Raw genomic sequence first — 15,816 nt, 5'->3', positions numbered from 1 at the left:
AGAACTTACTATAAATAGTGAAAGTATAAATAAAATGGATTTTAGACCATTAACCTAATGGAATCTTGATAAATAACCAGATTATTTGGATAAAGTAGCTTCTCCTACCCTAAATTCATATATGGCACATCGAGTAACTCATTCTGCACTGAGAGATACACCGATTTCAAATATCAAGTGGCAGAGCCACCATCAGAACTAGCGGTCAGCCGCCAGACACCACAGTGAGCGGCAGCGCCACCGCCGATCACCCCAGAGGGTGGGAATTTTTTGCGATTTTCTCAGTTTTTGGATTAACTTCAAAAAGTCATATCTTCCTCAATATAACTCCGATTTATGTGATTAAAAATCCAGATTGAAGCTTAATAAGTCTAGTTTCATATAAAAATAAAATAGAAAATAAAATAAAAATTTAATATAGTTAAATCTAGGATAAGTTGATAACTGTCCAAAAATCGTTAGTTTTGGACAACTGTTACTTCTAAAATTTTAATAATTTTTATACAACTCCAAATGAATTGAAATTTATTGGGATGACTTTATACTTAATGGTAAACCACTATAAAAAGTTTAAAAATATTTTAATAACTAAGTATAGAAGAGATTCCAAGGAATAAAGACATTATGGAATCATATGGAAAATCATTGGTTTTGGACAACTAGTACTTCCTAAATTTTTATAATTTGTATGGAACTTCAAATGAAATGAAAATTTGTGAAATAAAAGTAAGCTTAATGATAGATTTCTATAAAAATTATAAAAATGATATAGTAATTAAAGGTGACAAATATGTTACAAACAATAGAAGGGTTGAAACTAAAAATTTCTACAAATTCGAGTTGCCAATAGACTAGTCATATCCTTTCATATTAAACTTTAGTATTTGGTGTTATTTAAGAATTATTTATAATAGTAGTAGGAATCATCCCGTGATTAAATTTGATTATATATATACATATTTTTTGTTTAAGTTGTTTTGGTGCAATTAAGTTGGGGCCCTTGAGTAGGATTGAGTTTTATAGTTCAATACCCTGTAAGCTCATATGAGAGGCGGACTACAGTAAAATATTTTAAGTTTTCTTATTCTCTTATGGACTCAAGGTTCAAACAACATCGAGAAGATGATATTCTTCATATTTCCCTTCCCGCGTCCTTATTAGCATTATTAGCACTCCAAACCTCCAAAATATCTTAAAACTTTCAATTATTCCTTCATTCTTGAAATTAATGAAATCGAAGTGTAGTTGCTCATAACCCACTAGCCATATGATCGAAATGACAATATATATATATATATATATATATATATATATATATAATTTTATGACATTTGAAACCCTTTTAGGATGACCTTTAACCATAGGCATATTGAGAGATTTATTAACCCTAAATTTCGAAATAAATTGAAATGAGAACTCTCTTAGACCAAGACCCAAAGGACTAAAAAGGAAGTCCTAGAGGGAGAAGGGAGGGGGGGGGGGGGGGTGGTTCAATAGGACTATGCCAAATTAAAAAATAAATGCGGAATAACAAAGATATATAAGAATTGATAGTATAAATAAAGAGCAACCTCAAATGCACAAGTATTGAGAGGTTGATACAAACTGAGTTCTAAGGATAAATTTACACAAAAAACCAAAGGTTTATGGTAGGGCAACCTTACTAGAACGTTTGTAAGTATCAAAAACTCAAACTTAGAAGAAGGCAAAAAGAAATAATCTAAATTATTACAACATTCACCATAAGTGCATAAAAGGAAATTACAACATTCACACACATAAACAAATACTATCATCCACCACAACTCCAAGAATTATAGTGGTTCGTTTGTGTGTACACCAACTGTTAGCAACCACTCCCAATATCCATACCCACGGGATATTGGATTTCACTATGAAATAAGGTTTTCCAAGGTTCACCTTAAAACCTTCACAATTTTGTCTTTCAAATGGGCTTACGCAATTCCAAAAACCCCAAGATGAGTTTTTCCTGGTTGAATCTCACAAACCACAAAATGTAGAAAATTAAATTGTACTTATCTGAAGATTTTTCTTTTGATGAAGCCCGGTAGAACTAATTTGATGCAGACGAAGATGTTCAATGTCCAGTCTCATAAGTGAAAGGGTTTTTGGTCTAAATTAATTTTAAATTAAATCAACCTAGGCTAGCTTGATTTGATTTTGATCTCAAAAGAGGGTAAATCACAATTCCCTTCTTTAATGAAATAGAGTTGAATAGAGATCACAAAATCAAATAACAAAAGCTATTAAAATGAATCTAAAATGAGCACAATATAGCTTAACAAATGTAGGAACTTATCTCTTAGAATGATGGCTTGATTTAGCTTGGAATGAATGAAAAACTTTGAAATTCATTCTCTATTTATAGGTTAAAATATTGTTCACTCGACTGGTCTAAGGGTTGGTTTGACTGGTTAAAGGACTAACCACATTTCAAAATTTCTGGCGCGATAAGATAAGGTAGGTACTCGACTAGTTGAGTGGCCTACTCGACTAGTCGAGTGGCCTACTCGACTGGTCGATCAATGCACTCGACTGGTCAAGTGGGATCAAAAAACCTTGCTGGACTTTGAGTCGAGCCTGCACGATGAGTCGAGCACTATTCACTCGACTGGTCGAGAGTCCAACATAAAATTTTAAAAATTTGCAACAAACCTTGGACTGGTCAAGCTAGAGCTTGGACTTGTCGAACAAAGACTAGGACTAGTCGAGGAAATGACCTATAAACTTATGAAATGACCCACATAAAATATGCAATGAATATGACTCATCCTATGGTCAATCTAGGGTCATCCATACTTTGTTTGTGAGTTTGAACAATTGAAAGATCGTTCGCTCTGCTAACTCATTCACTTAAAATACTTGGAGCATGTCTTCAAAATCTTAAACTTGAGCTTGAGCTAGGGCTTGAGTTCTTGATTCTTTAAAGTACTGAACTTGAAGATTAAACTTGAACTTGAGCCTTGAACTTGTACTTGAGCTTGAAATCTTGAACTTTAACAACGCTTTTCAACTTGAATACGTAGAAAAGTTTGACGAAGACGTGGACAACTTTAAAATGCATGAAGTTGATCTTTTCATCTCATCAATACATGACACAGAATCTAAATGATTTGGCACAACAAAATTTGACAACTCTGGGTGCTAGATTTACAATATAGCATTTAAAATCTCCCCCTTTATCAAATTTGTGACAAAACCAAATAAAGAATCATGCATCAGTTACCAAATAAAGAATCATGCACCAAATGTGTAACAGTTACTCTCCCCCTCAATCCATTACTCCCCCTTAGTCCAGGTGAGGAGATATGTAGAATTTGTATAAATCAAATACATGTCCAATAAAAAAGAATACACCATATTTTCCACAATCACACATATAGCATTCCACATTTTCTCCCCCCTTTTTGTCACAATATGACAAAGGAAAGAAATACAATCTGATGATATAATCAAATAGATATGAGAAGTATACAAAATAAGAGAGTAAATAGCATAAATATGATCATCAAAATATAATCATGAAGCTTAAAGTCATGTCCACATAAAGTAACAAATAAAAACACATAAGTCCAAGCACTATCCAAGCACAAATAAAGATAAGAGTTAATATATGCCCAAAATAAAAAGTCTAATCAGAAGCAGAAGATGGAGTAAGGATTGATGGATCAATTTGATGTAATCCCTTGTTAATGCGCCTAAGGTATTTACGCATATACTTGAATTGAGTCTCCTAGGATACATGCAAACCTTCCACGTTTTCCTCTAAGGTTCTCAATCGCTCATCAAAATCAGATGGCTGAAAGTCAGGATCAGCCTCAGAATCAGATTCTAATTCATTAAATATATCATCCATGTTCACATCATCAGGAGGTAACGCATCTTCCTCTCCAACTTCTTCAGCAGCTCCTCCATCATCCCTATCAACTTAGCCAGGTACTAACCTCAGATTCATCTTGTTAATGTTGGAATTGTTGAAAGGTAGATGGGAAATAGGAGCTTCTCCAACAGGCATGACCATAAGACTATAAATAGCTAAGGTGGTCATCAGATATGCAAAAGGAATATCACTATGGCCAGGATGGAGATGAAATTGAATTATGATATAACAAATAAGAGATGGAAGACACACTTGAACACCATAAACAACTTAGTGAAGAATGCGTACCATGAAAGATGTTAACTCAGTTTTGTTACCAGACCGAGGATACACATTTGAAATAAAGATTTGATGAAGAATTTTATATCTGGGTAACATATTTTTGGAACTGAGCGCAATACCAGAATTCCATTCTACATTCATGTTGTACAAAACTCTAGTTAACACACATTTTTTTTTTATTCAGACAGTCTTGCAACTAACGTAGAGATAGGTATTCCTTCATCATTTACAGGAATATCCATCAAACCAGAGATCAAGTGATGGTCTACATCAACTAAACCTTCTCTAGTTGTCACAGTAAAGGTTAAGTTTTAAACAGAGAAGTCATTGATACATGCATACATGGCCTGTGTAATGGACCGGTATGCAGGACCGCCCCAATTCAATATGTTAGCCCATCATACAGCCTTAAGAAGGGGAATGATATTGAAAGGACTCAAATGGTTGGAATTAGCAGTCCGCTCAACAATAACATTGCAGAGACGAATATCCCGCACATATTCGGGGTCCTCTTCGGGTAGTCAAAGAGTACGCAGTGTAACCGATGTGGAATGGGAAGAAGGATCATGAGAGGATCTCTTCTTATATCTACTTTCCATTTCACAATGCACAAAAAGAATACAAGAAAGGAATGGAGGGTTTCACCCAAATCATATTTTTTGCTAGAAAACCAAAGAAACCACTAGAAATCTTGAAATAAACGTCAAAATCAAGGAAATTGAAGTGCAAAGATCATAAATCCAAAAGGAAAATGAAAAAATATACTAACCAAGTATCAATCAAAGGTGGGTTCGACTGGTCGTGGAAGGGCTTGTTGGAGAAGATGAGAGAATAGAGAAAAAAAAATGTTTTTTCCACATTTAAAACCCCCAAACCCGAGCTACTCGACCGGCATGCCACGACTGGTCGAGTGTGTACTCAACTGGTTGTGCAACATCAAAAATTTTCAATTTTAAACTTTTAATTTTAAAAAATTCTAAAAAATAAAAACATGTAATATAGTACAAGTAAACACAATTAACTCATATCACATTACACATACCAATATCTAATTTTAATTTAGCAAACCTATTTCTATCAAATGGTTTTGTGAAAATGTCTGCAAGTTGATTTTAAGTTTGAATATAATCTAATGAAATAATCTTATCTTCCACTAATTCACGAATATAATGATATCTAATGTCAACATGCTTAGTTCGTGAATACTGGATTGAATTTATAGAAATGTTAATTGCGCTAGAATTATCGTAATATAGAACCATAGAATCTTGCACAAATCTATAATCATTTAACATCCTCTTCATCCGCACAAGCTTAGTGCATGCATTACTGACTGCAATATACTTAGCCTCAGCTGTGGAAAGCGATAAAGAACTTTGTTTCTTACTATGGCACGAAACTAGACAGTTCCCGACATAAAAACATCCACCGCTGGTAGACTTGCGGTTATCAATATTACCAGCCCAATCAACATCTGTATAACCGGCTAATTGAACATTAGTATAATGTGGATACGAAAGACCAAAATTGGCCGAACTTGCGACATATCTCAAAATACGGGTCGGCTCGTAGTTAAATATAATAAACTACCTATCATACTCGATACAACTTAGGATCTACACTTTTACCAGTTGAATTCTTAGAGAGCTTCAGAGTCATACTCATAAGAGTATTGAAGTTTTTATCGCTCTCGAATCCAAACTTTTTCACCAAGTTTAGAGCATACTTGGTTTGAGAAATAAAGATCCCGTCTTCAAGTTGTTTCACTTGTAAAGCTAAAAAATAGTTCAGTTCTCCAACCATGCTCATTTTAAATTTGGATTTTATTAAATATGCAAATTCAATAGATGTGTTAGAATAGTTAGATCCATAGATAATATCATCAATATATATCTGTACTATTAGTATGTGATCATTGTGTTTCTTTACAAATAGTGTCTTATTACTACTTCCCATTACAAAGTTATGACTCAGTAGAAACTTAATCAATTTCTAGTACCATGCCCTGGGAACTTGTTTTAATCCATAGAGTGCCTTTTTCATGCGATAAACATGATAGTATGTTTAGGGTCTTTAAAACCTTTAGGTTGTTCAACATATACTTTCTCATGCAGGTCACCGTTCAAGAAAACACTCTTAACATCCATTTGATAGATTTTAAAATTTTTGTAATAACCAATGGATATAAATAGTCTAATAGATTTAAGATGAGCTACTAGGGAAAAGGTTTTGTCATAATCGATGCCTTCTATCTGAGTGTACCTTTGTACAACCAGTCTAGCCTTATTTCATATAATGTTACCTATTCCATTAGACTTATTTTTAAAAATCCATTAAGTTCCAATAATATGTTTATCATTAGGTCAAAGAACTAAGTACCACACATCATTCCTTACAAATTAATTAAGTTCATCTTGTATAGCCACTATCCAACTTTCATCAGCAAGCACTTCTTTTATGTTGACCAGCTCAATCTGGGATGTGAAGCATACATAATTACAAATATTTTCTAATTGTCTACAAGTGAGCACACTAGTGAGAGGGTTTCCAAGTATTTGATCAGTTGGATGGTCTTTAACTGATCACAGTTCAGTGTCATTTTGACTAGATGAAGAGTCTGGTTTATCAAATAAAGAGACTTCATCATATTCTGAACTTGAGACAGATGTATTCAGGTGATCATCTATAACCACATTAATGGACTCTTGAATTACACTAGTCCTCTTGTTAAGAACATGATATGCTCGACTATTTATAACATACATTAGAAAAATCCCTTCTTCACTTTTAGTGTCGAATTTTCCCCGATTTTCCCAGTACCGTAAAATATAGCACTTGTTGCCAAAAACTCGAAAGTATTTGACTATATGCTTCTTATTGAACTATAGTTCCTATGCAATCTTATTATTCGATTTTCTAGTATAAACACGATTAATGATATCATAAGCCGTGGTCACTGCTTCAGCCTAAAGATTTTTAGGAAGTTTCATGCTATTTAACATCACATTAGTCATTTCTTGAAGTACTCGATTTTTTCTTTCAATAACCCCATTCTGTTGAAGTGTCTTAGGAGCAGAAAATTCATGCAATATGTCGTGATCGCTATAGAACTTCTCAAAACTACTATTGTCAAATTCAGAACCATGATTACTATGGATTTTAGAGACATGTGATTCCTTCTCAGTTTGGATACACTTGAGTATCTTTTTCACTTCATAGAGTTTCTGATTTCTCTCTCATGAAAACTACCCATATATACCTGGTAAAGTCATCTACAATTACTAGAATATATTTCTTACCGCCTTGACTCTCCATTCTAGTAGGTCTAATGGGATCCATGTGGAGGAGTTCAAGGGGTTTAGATGTGGCATTGGAGTTCACTTTCTTGTGAGGACTCCTAGTTTGTTTTTCAATCTTACATTCGCCACAAATTTTATCTATTTTCTTTAACTTGGGTAGACCTCTTATTACTTCACCTTTTCTCAGTCTATAAAGATTACGGTAGTGTATACGTCCTAGGCGTTTATGTCATAAATTAGTCTTATCGGTTTGGACATTGTAACGTGATAACTTAGATGAGCTTGAATCACTGACTATATAGTAGTTCTCAGATGTTTTGTGACCATTTAGTATCACAAAACCATTCTTATTAGAAATCTCACACCATTGGTCGGTAAATTTGATACTATGTTTATTATCATAAATTTGAGAAATGCTTACGGCCCTCTACAAACAAAACATTTTTAAATGGAAGAAGATTAAAGAGTTGAACTATACCTTGGCCAACAATTCTATAGTTGCTACCATCACCGAATGTGACTGAGCCATCAGTCATATATTTAAGATTGGTGAACAAATCTTTGTCGCCTGTCATGTGTCTAGAGCAACCACTATCTAAGTACCACTTTGATTGACTCGAAGCCTTAAAAACAGTGTGGGCAACCAGACAAGCAACATTAGGGACTTATTTCATTACTGTTTTGGGTTTTGAAGTATAGTTGGTTTTTCTATGCTTATAGTTGTTATACATTCTACCATTCGAGTTAGATTTTAGAAGCTCCTTGAGTAAATCTACAATTTTCTCAGCTATGGGGTTATGATTTTGATTTATATAATTGATATGTTTGCTTTTAAGTTTCATAGCCTGAAAAGTTTTAGAATTTTTGAAACTATTTTGATTCAAACTTTTCCCTTTTGAGTTAGAGGACTCCCCTTTAACAATCTTAGGAGGAGTAAACTTACTTTTAGGAGGTGTATTCTTACCATAGCCTAGACCAGATCTATCACTACATTTCCTCGATCCGGTTATCAATTTTTCTAGTTTAGGATCACCCTGGGCATACCTCAAAGTATCTTCCAAACTCAAGAGAGAAGAGACTTCTAGTTTTAGTTTTTTATTTTCTGATTTAAGGTTTTCAACTTGGGATGTTTTGAAATCTGAATCAGACACAGCTTTTTCAAAATAATAAAAAAATATAAATTTTCTAAAACTAGGTTATCAAAATCTTCTTTTAACTTTAAAAACTTTTCTTTTTGAAGTTTTAGTTTTACAGCTATCTTACAACTTTTCATATATAGGGCATTATAGGCATCTTGTAAATCATCATCATTTTCAGAGTCGCTTCTTAGATTTTCATCATATGTTGAATTACAACTGTATGTGGAAGTGACCTGGCTAGAGTTATTAAGGCTTGACCTCATTAGTAGACTCGAGTTCAGAATCATCTGACTTAGAAGAAGCTTCAGACCAAGATGACTCATCCCATGTGGCCAACATACCTTTCTTCTTAGGTTTGTCCCTCTTTGGACATTTGTTTACAGAATGGCCATATTTATGGCAGTTGAAGCATTGGCTGTCTTTAATTGATTTCTAATTTTTAGATCTAGTCCTTTTCTTTTCAGAAGGTTTTTGAAAATCTACTCTCTTTTTGCTTTTGAAAATTTTATAAAACTTCTTAACTAATTAGTGTCATATCATCTTCAGAATTTTCATAATCAAAATTACTAGCATTATCTTGAGAAATATTTTTAGAAGACTTAAGGGCGATGGACTTACCTTTAGGAGCCTTAAATTTAACTCGTAGGTTTGTAAAGAACCAACAAGCTCTTTAACCCCCCATATTATCTGTATCACAAAGTTCCTGAATGGCAGTGACATTAGAATTGAACCTTTCAGGCAATGAGCACAGTATCTTTGCACAGACTTTAGTTTCTGAGATATTATCACTAAGACCTCACATAGAGTTGACTGTGTCATTTAACTTAGTATAGAAGTCCATGAAAGTTTCACTTTCTTCTCTATGTATCTCCTTAAACCGAGTGATGAGGATTTGAAGTTTAGATTTCTTAACTATAGTCGTACCCTCATGTGTCATTTCTAGAATGTCCCAGGCTTGCTTTGCATTATCATAAGATACAATTCTTTTGAATTCATCCGGTGATAGTGCCCAAGTGATTGCATTTAAAGCCTTTGCATTGGCACTACTCTCATTTTCTGAAGAGTGGTCCATGAATAATAAGGTGTAACTTTAACATATTTAGTTCCATCAGTGCCTAAAACTTTAGATGTGGGTGGGTTCCATCTAGTCACTATGGCTTGCCACACGCTCTCATCTATGGACCTTAAAAAGATCCTCATTCTGGCTTTCCAATAGGCATAATTGAAGCCATCAAAAGGTGGAGGCCTAGTAATTGAGAGGCTATCAAAATTTGACATCTTATAAGCTCAGATCGGTTAGCTCAGGATATGAATCCAAATAATAAAAAGGAGCTATTAGTCTCTAATACTACTTCAAAAGGGCGAACTTAAAGTCCTAGAGATGGAAGGGGGGGGGGGGGGGGACTATGTCAAATTAAAAAAATAAATGTAGAATAATAAAGATATATAAGAATTGATAGCATAAATAAAGAGCAACTTCAAATGCAAAAGGCATGTCTTGATTTGTGCCACATCACTTCAAACAAGCAATTGCAACACTCCACTTCATCATCCACCATGCATCACCTACAACCCATAACCCTTATTCATCCATTAGCTAATGCATGTCAAGATTTCTTCCACCTTGGTCAATGCATGCTTAGCACCACCAATCTAATCCATCCACTACCCATACCATACATCACATTCCACCTTACTTTTAACACCAACAAGATCCCATAAACTTGCCACATCATCTTGCCACCTCAACCCTTAATTCCCTATATAAGAGTAGGAGCTCTCTTGCACTTATTATTTTCCTATACTTAGAAAAATTCTGAGATTTTTAGAGAGAGTGAGAGAGTAGGGCCAAGGTATGGCCCGCCATTAATTAAAGAGGGATGAAGACAAGAAGGTTTTTGAAGTGATCAAGAGGTAGAAAATATATACCATTAGATTTAAGTGACTTATTCACATGTGTAAGTTCCTCAAATTATCATTCTCATAGTGGGTGGATAGTTGACTAAAGGATTGGTTATGATGGACAAGTGGGAATTCTTGGACATATGATGATTTTGTCTTAAAATAAACAGTCGGATGGCTTGATTTATGGATGAAGGTCATTCCCAATGATCAAATTCATGTTGGAGAATAGATGTCAGGTTAGGATAGCTAAATTAGTATCGTACACATGTACATACTAAGTTAAACAAATTTCATGGTGACACTTGAGAACTTTCAATACTTGGGTATTGAAAAGTTCGGGATGTTATATTGGCAATTTACCTGTCACGAGATAATTTGTTATGTCAGGGTACCATGGTAATTGGGAGACAACAAATAATTGTTCATATGGAAAAATGTCTTTGATTGGTGAATTCTCAATGGAATCTGAAAGAACTAGTCAAGAAAGTGGTCCGCTACTATATTCTCTACTCCTTTCTTATCATGTATCTGTAAATCAATTTCTTGGAGAAGGTGATCCATCTTAAAAGATGGGGCTTAGTATTATTCTTTGCAAGAAGATACTTATGCGCTACATGGTTAGTGAAAATTATAATTTTTTATCCAATTAAGCCAGATCTAAATTTGTCCAAAGAAAATACTATGGCAAGGAGTTCATTTTTCACTGTGGAGTAATTTATCTAGGCACCATTCAGCGTTCTACTTACATAGTAGATAACACACGGTTTCTTATCATTCATTTGGCCTAAGACAGCCCCAATAACATAGTTACTAGCATCACACATTATTTCAAAAGGAATGCTCTAATCGAGTAACATAATGATTGGTGCAGTTGTCAACATATCCTTCAACTTTGTAAAAGCCTCTTAGCATGAATTAGTTTGATCAAATGGAACATCCTTTTGAAGTCCTTAATGAACCTCCTATAAAATCCTGTGTGATCCAAAAATGATCGAATGTCACGTATGTTTTTGGGAGCTGGAAAATTAACAATTAAATCTATTTTGGGCTTATCCACTTCAATTCCATTGGATGAGATCACATGTCTAAGGATAATTCCCTTTTAAACCATGAAGTGTCACTTTTCCCAATTCAAGACAAGGTTCTTCTATTCACACCTTGTTAAGACCAAATTCAAGTGCTTGAGGCACTTGTCAAACGTACTTAGAAAAACAGAGAAGTCATCCATATACACTTCCAGAAAATGTCCGACAATGTCTAAAAAGATATTGAGCATGCATCTCTAGAACGTTAGAGGAGCATTACATAGCCTGAATGACATCCTTCGGTAAGTAAAGGCACCAAAGGGGCATATAAAAGGTGGTCTTATCCTGATCTTCATGGGCCATTTCAATCTTATTGTAGCCCAAGTACATCTCTAGGAAGCAATAGTAGAATGACCGGCCAACCTTTCTAAATTTTGGTCAACAAAAGGTAAGGGAAAGTGGTCGTTCCTCGTGATGATATTCAGCTTCCTGTAGTCAATGCACATTCTCCAACCAGTGGTAACTTTAGTTGGCACGAGTTCATTGTTGAGATTGGCTACGATGATAATTCTAGACTTCTTAGGCACTACTTGAGTTGGACTTACCCACTGACTATCGAATATTGGTTAGATGATACCCACATCCAATAGTTTTAACACCTCCATCTTAACCACATTCTTCATGTTAGGATTTAATCGGCATTCTGGTTGCCTTGATGTTTTGGTATTCTCCTCTAGGTGTATTCTGTGAGTGCAAATCAGGTGGTCAATACCCTGGAAATCCACAATAGTCTATCCTATGGCACTCTTGTGGTTCTTAAGAGCAGCAATCATCTTTCTCTCTTGCTCATCATCCAAGTGGGAAGAAATCACTACTGGATATGTGACTCCTTGACCTGAGTAAACATACTTCAGCTCAGATGGCAATGGTTTTAGGTTAGGCTTTAATGGCTTGATGATAGATGGTAGATACTTTGAGTCTATAAGTGTAATGCCCCGAACATTTCAATACTCGAGTATTGAAAGTTCTCGTGTGTTACCATGAAATTTAATTTAATATGAACATGCGTACAATACCAATCTAGCTATCATGACCTTACATCTATCCCCTGACACGAATCTAACCCTTGATGGTAGCCGATATCTTTAAATCAAGGCATCAGACTGTTGATCATGTGGATTAATACATGTACATCCCCTTAACTTAAACGAAGTATAATTCTTCATCCATAATGATTTAGACATAAGTTCTATAATAAGAATTTCATAGAAATGTGGCCACAACCCCGTAGAACCATTAGATCTCACAAAACTATTAGATCAGTAAGAATTATGAAAATGCCACTAACCTAGACCATCGAGTTCTAAATCATGTAGTCCCCACTAACCATTTAATGTAAAATTTTATGTCATGCTTATGTATCATAAATCAACTATACATCTCAAATCTCAGTCCTTGGATCAACAAGAGCAATGACGTAAACAAAGAACCAACACAAGCAGACCCCATCGGTAGAGGGAATCCAACCCAAACTTAGGGACATGGGCCATCATGACCAGTCTAAATGAATGGACAGAAGGGATTTATCTAAAGACATCACTATGAATGTTCACAACCCCAAGTGTAGGGTTGCGATGTAGTAATAATCTCAGTAAGACTGAGGTCAAATCCATAGGGACTAATCTCGTGAATATTCTAAAAGCAATTAGAAGTAGAACTAGAAAAAGATGTAAACTAATTCTAAAGTGATTAAGAGTAATCGTGAGAGATTTAGTGAAAAACTTAAGAAAATCAAAGGTGGGAAATCAGGGTTTTCAAGGATCCATTTGTAGGTTCTCAGGATGCTACCTCGCTTGATTCAATAACGAAGAGATTTGTCAGACCTCTGAACTTCTCATGGATCTAATCATCAATGGATGAGAGCTGTGATGATTTGGAAGTGATTCTATCACCTAACCATGCCCAAGAGACAAGGCAAACAACATGATCTACTAATCACACAACCAATCATAAGAGAATTGTGAAGGTTAGGAAGGATTCTATCATCCTACCATGCCCGAGGGATGATGGTGAACAATAGGATCTCCTAATTTCACAATCTCAATTCAGTAAAAGAAGATATCTCAAGCTATCGTAGATCTATTGTAATTTGTCATAACAAACCATTAAAAAGTAAAAATATTCCTTCATAGTTAAACTAGAATCCAAGAGAGTTTAATAAAACATGAATCAAACCAAAGAAAACATCCCAATCATGCTACAAGCTTCACCTCTTAGCCCTAGCTAAGAGGTTTAGCCAACCATAGACATGATTGAACTAAAAACTCTTTAAAAAAGTATGAAAATAACTAAGGAAAGGGGAGAAAAACTCTTGGAGACGGCTTCTCCACACTTTTGCTCCACTCCATAAACCCTAGATGATGCCTAGGGACGTCATAGGGACTCCTATTTATAGTTTTGTAGCACCTCCTTTTGCACTTACTTGGAAAAATCTAGAAACCACCTCAAATTTATGCAGTTTTCCAAAATAAACTTTACTCATCGCAATTTCATAGATTGACCTACAGTTTCAGAATATGCTTCTTCAGGACACTTTTAGGAATATGTTTATTTTCAGGACAATTTCAAGATTCCTTTTCTTCACTTCAAATATTTGATTCTCTTCATTCTTCACATAGTTTTCTTGGATCTTTAGCATGTGAATTCTTCAATCTTGGCCTTCTAAGATTCAACTTTTGCCTTGGTGATTCTTGAGCATCAAATCCATGCTTTTAGCACCCTTTTCAATCCAAGTTCTCACTGAGTAAAATAGAACATTAAGCATTATCATGTTCATAAAACCAAGATATAAATTGGGGGGGGGGGGGGGGTAATATGCAATATTTGACCCTTAACACAATCCTTGACCAGAATTTTGCTAGTCCCGAGCAAAGTATGCATAAAATGAACTTTAATGCGCGATATTCAAACCTTTTTCAAAAAATAATCTTTTATGTAATCAAGTATGAATGAGTAGACTCAATGATGAGAAAGTGAGATTTTGAAAACCTAGAGTCGAATCATATAAGAATCCAATCAAATAAGTTCTTTATCCATTGAGTCAGACCATAGTTCGCATATCAAGTTTTTCGATGTGCGCAGTGAAGATCAACTTACTTTCTATAAGGATAATATCATTACATCATGTTAGCCTTGCTCATCACTTTAAGATTGGTTGAAAACTCGAGTACTGATTCCGAACTTTTCTCATTTTCCTTCATTTTACAGTTTTTGATTTTATATCGACGGTCATTTATATTCATTCAGTCTTTTCTCTTTTCTTTCAAATTTTTTCATTCTTTTTCAAACTTTTTTCAATCTTTTCACCACACTTGACCCTTTTTGTTGATATCTTATTTTTTAACTAGTTCTTTTCATCTTTTAAGGTGAATAAAATTCTCCAGACTTGATTCTCACAATCTATCAATGATTCACATCCTAACAATGAGAAATTCCAGAATTATTCATAGAAAACAATTTGAATGTGCCTTGTGATTTAGATTAACATGATATTTAGACTTCCTCTTAATCAATTGAGCGCAAGAACTTGGGTGATAAATTACTTAGATGACTAGACTTCAGTAATTCAAAATTTAATTTTTATCATATCATCAAGCTCAAAACATTCTTAAATACACAACTTATCACTTTCCAAATAGATAAACATTGAAATTTTTTTAAAATTTTTACAAATTTTGCTCAAAACTAAGAAAACACTGATTAGTTTACCTAATCTCCCATCCCCAACCTAAAATCTACATTGTCCTCAATGTAAAAGAAATAAGCATGATTTGCAAAAGCGACAACGTAATTGAAGGAGAAGTGATGGAAGATAGTACCTGATGATGGAATTTTGAAGCTTTTTCCAAAGGATATCAGTGTAAAGGTGGGTTAGTATAAGAGTTAAACCAACAAAAAGAAAACTATCCTAAAATAGTGAAAAGCAAACTATCTTATTCCTATGAAAGTGATAAACCTACCTATACCTCCATCAAACTAGGAGATCAATCCTGGTACACAGGATCATTTAGAGGTATGGACATGTCCTCTGAATCAAATTTCTCAACAAATGGCTTTAATCGATGTCCATTTACTTTGAATTCATTGCCAATTTTAGATTTTGAATCTCGATAGCCCTATGAGGATAAATATTAGTAATAGTGAATGGGCCGGTCAAACGAGATCGGAGTTTACCCAGAAAGAGATGTAACCAAGAATTATACAAA

This window comes from Magnolia sinica, chromosome 1 (genome assembly GCF_029962835.1).
Source record: "Magnolia sinica isolate HGM2019 chromosome 1, MsV1, whole genome shotgun sequence".
NCBI lineage: Eukaryota > Viridiplantae > Streptophyta > Magnoliopsida > Magnoliales > Magnoliaceae > Magnolia > Magnolia sinica.
Note: the sequence above shows the minus strand (reverse complement) of the source record.